This window comes from Topomyia yanbarensis, chromosome 2 (assembly GCF_030247195.1).
Source record: "Topomyia yanbarensis strain Yona2022 chromosome 2, ASM3024719v1, whole genome shotgun sequence".
NCBI classification, from domain to species: Eukaryota; Metazoa; Arthropoda; class Insecta; order Diptera; family Culicidae; genus Topomyia; species Topomyia yanbarensis.
In genome coordinates, this window is record NC_080671.1 from 121,459,775 (window position 1) to 121,464,360 (window position 4,586).

The following is a 4,586-nucleotide window of genomic DNA, read 5'->3' on the forward strand; positions in this document are numbered from 1 at the left end:
TTTGTTAGGACCGCCCATTTAACGATGAACATCTGAGACAGGGTAATACCAATGTCTATAGGAAAAGTTTCCCAATTTGCGTTTCATCGTTGTAGAAGCCACAAGTATTTTACTGCTGGTGACCCGCTTTGTTAGTTCCTAGAAGAAACACTAGCAATAGCCAACGGAAAGCGCTCTCAAAAATGCCTCCGCCAAGAGATGTGTTAATCCATTATAACCCAGGGGTTTCAAAAAGTGAGCAAAATGCAGTGATATATTCAATTCCACCAAAAAATGTATCAAAGATCATGGGAAAAATAAAATCACCGCTTAAAATGGTTTTTAGAATGAAAATATCTCGCGCAAAAAATTTCGTACGCTTAAATAAAAACAACAAATTTTAAGTTGTTATTATTTAATATTTCTTCGGATTTTCTGATAAACAACACTTCTTTTACACCTTTAGGAACGTTTTGTCACATAATGGAATTATTAGCACGAATTCCAACAATAAAATTCAATTAAATGTATTGCTTACTTTTCAGCCGCCATTTGCCCCAACTATACACGGTTCAAAAATGTAAACAAAATTATAAAAAATGGCAGTTGTCTTGTTTCACAATGAAATATGAGGTGCAATGATCCCATTAGTGCAATAATAAAGCAGTTAGATGCCAAAATTCTGCAGTAAATACGCGTTAAACGATGAATAGTTCTGCGTATGAAATTTCATACGCTAGGATATAATGGGTTAAGAAACCGCCCTGTTACTAGCAAGGAAACGGCGAGCGGGTATTCACAATGAACGGTCCTTATTAGGACATTAAAACCATTCTCGCAAGAATTTTCATTTCATGTATTGGAAAAAAACTTCCCTCATCGGGTACATTTTTTTATTTTAGTTATAGAGGTTTTAATGTTACTTCATTCACCTCTTTTTTCAGGTTAGAAAAATCTCTTTAGAAACATTTCTAACCCTATGTGTGGGGTTGGGAATCGAACTCAGGTGAGCTGCCCATAAGGCAATCGATTTACCAACTACGCTATACCCACTACGGTGGCACGAGGATGTATGAAAAAATTGAATACCACAGAACCAAGTTGGAAAAATTCGTAATTCTTCAACGAACTCCTACTCTAAATCTGAATCATATCTGTTGGAGCATGTTTTAGCACAAATGATTCAAATTTTTGTATGGAGTTAACTATGAAAAATAACACATTTTCATTAAATTCATAAATATGTCGCCTGGTGCCCCTGAAAACTATATTGTATGCTACATTATATAGATTCAGTCAAGTAGAACAACTTCTTCTAAAGACAGTTCATAGTTACAGCAAAATTAAACTTTCGTGTCCCTGCAAGTTATGAAAATGGTGCTGTCTCTGGCTACCCGGCGAGCTGAACCTTCAATCAAGTAAACCTTGACGTTTTTGTTGTGGTCACTAGTTATACCGTCGGTGTAAAGCGAAAGTGTAGTCCAGATGGTATCATCCGAAACATGTGATCTAAAGGAGTTGGGATCAAATTTTAACAGAATAATTTTTATGTATTTTTTTGTGTACGTTGAGCAAATTCAAATTGAAACGAGACCACATCCCCGTGGAGCTGGAACTGCTATAGAGTTCCCCGTGAACAGAAGGTAGGTTAATTGAGTAAACCGGGCAATGTCTGTCACTATACGCCAGTCTCTTGTCATGAAGCACGATTTGATTTTAACCAAAACTTTTAAACGAATCGTCCAAGGATTAAGGTAGAACATAACTTTGCTAAAATAAAATAACACGTCAGAATATCCCTTATTACTTTATTTGAAACTAATAACTCTACATAATAACGTTCCCGCTTTACAGGAAGCAAAATAAAATATTCATAAAAAATTAAGAACCGAACTCATGTCCTCACATCTGAACTATAAAAACTGCCACTATGCCGAAAGATAAACTAATAATAGGAGAGCCCGGGCCGCCTAGTTCGCGGAAGGCGTACGTGGAGTTCGGTTTTCTTCGTTTGTATTCACTAGCTAATACCCGCCGCGCGTTGCTGCGATTTTCAACGAAATACGAAGAAAACACAATTTGTTCCGTAGCGCCATCTGGCGGGCAGATAATCCCCAACCAATAGCACACAAACACGCTCCATAACAAATGCCTACTGTGTATAAATTTTTATGGAAATCGGTTAAGCAGTTTAGGAGTCTATAAATCATATACATACAAACATTGACTTTTATATATATATATATATATATATATATATATATATATATATATATATATATATATATATATATATAGATAGATAGATAGAATAGATAGATATATATTATATATATTATATATATATATATATATATATATATATATATATATATATATATATATATATATATATATATATATATATATATATATATATATATATATATATATATATATATATATATATATATATATATATATATATATATATATAAATAGATAGATAGATAGAATATGTCTTCATATGTTGCATTTCATTTTGTTTTGTAGAATTAATGAATGACAGTTTTCGAAAGTAAAAAGCGAATTTCCTTAATTTTGTTAGCGTTATTCACAGTGAGTTTTAATCTATTGCGTGAATGATTTAATTTTTTAATAATCCACAATCTGCTTAAATCAAAGAGATAGAACTGAAAATGGCGCTAACTAGCCCCGGGCTCTCCTACTCCTTCGAATCAAATAAGTTGAATTTATTTATATAAAATCGAGTTCGGGTTTCAATTTTTTAATTTTTTTAGTGCTGGTGCGGGTCGGGTTCGGATTTGGATTTTTTTTTTCATGCCCGGGTACGGGTCGAATTCGGGTTTTGTATTTTCATATAAACCGGGTTCGGGTAAGCTTACAAAAATAATATTCGGGTCGGGTCCGGGTACGAAAAATTCCATACCCGGCCATCTCTAGTTCAAACAAATTATTCCGATGCAGCTGCTCAATGGGCGGCACTAATACTATGCGCATGTGTTCTACTCTGTGTCTCACGCACGTCTGTCTTTAAGAAAAGATGTGGCACATATATTTATTGGTTCTAGCGTTTATGTTGATTCGCATTAAAAGTAGTGTTTGAACGATTTAAGGTGTTATATACAAAGTTGAGGCTAAAAAAATCGGATTTTTTGCATATTCTGAAAGCACATACTTTCGAAAATATCTGTGCGAAATTTCAAATTGCAGCCGTTTGCAGCGCGCTGGTTCCATCTACGAATTAAGTTAACATAAAACTTTAAACGCGATTATCTCCGAATGGAGATTGGAAAAAAGAACCGTTGCGGTGAACGTGATATCTCGAAAACTATTCAGCCGATTCTACTGACTTTTCATAGAAACATTTTCGATTCTTTGCAATGAATTTTTGTTTAAAATTTTGAACATCGTGGACTTTTTTTGTCAACATGCTTCTTCGTCAGAAATTTATTTTTTTTTGTGGGAAACCGAACCGTTCAAGTACACCCGAATACATCTGTCTTCAATACTTTTTTAACTTTTTGATTTCAGTTGAGCGTCGTCTTGGAGTGTTCGCCGCAAGCTTCTGCGAAAAAAATGCGTTTCGGGAAAGGGACATAACTCCGACAATTTAAATAGTCTTGAGAAAGACGGCTGCAGCTGAAAAACTCTAGATTGTTTAGTTGCTATCAAATGTTTTGACCGGCTCGACCATTCTGAGACACAGCAAAGCTTTTTAGAATTAAAAATTGAAGTAGTGAACTTGTGCCTTTCGATTGTTCTAATATTTTCTGCGTTTGCAACTAAAGTGCGATGATGGGCAAGTTGATTCTCTAACATGTATACATGTATAGGCAATTTTGTTAAATGCTCTACCAATTTCATTGATATGTTTCGTTTAGTATGTAGCTATGCCATTCAAGCATATTTTAAATTATCATTAAAATTAATGGCAGCATTTAAAATGAAATTGAGAGAATATTTAATAAAATTGTTTGCTCTTTTCATATTATTTTAATTTACAATCTAAAATATATAGAAAAAATAATCATGCAAACACAAATCTGCCATTGATTAAGCGTATTTTATGTATTGTTAGAATAATATAGCAATAAGCATTCCGAGAATAAAAACAGATTATGCTATGATAGCATATTACCAACTTTATGCATCTCAATGGGTGAATAGATCGAATATGTTTTTTTCATAAAATTTATGCTATTTAGTATTTTTTCTTTTTCTCCGTGTACACCAGATGCGCATAGTTGCCCACTCTGCAAATAGGCAAAAGAGTTCAAAATTTCGATTTTCAACTGCAACCAGAATATTTGGATAAGATTCAAAAGCAAACTGAAAGATATTTGCTTTGATGTGGAAGAAATTAGAAAAAACTACATTATTTCTGGATGCTCCCTTACAAGATGTATCCCTTTATGAAACGACTGCTATTTAATATTTCGCACAACTTCGACCCTGTTCAATGATTTGGATTGAATGTATCATTGTAACTCTGACCGAGTAGGAAATTATTAATTAAATTCCCGAGCTGATAACAACTACTATCGAGCATTATGCCCCTTATAAGCATAACATTTTCATGACTTACTCATAACTACTCAACCGTA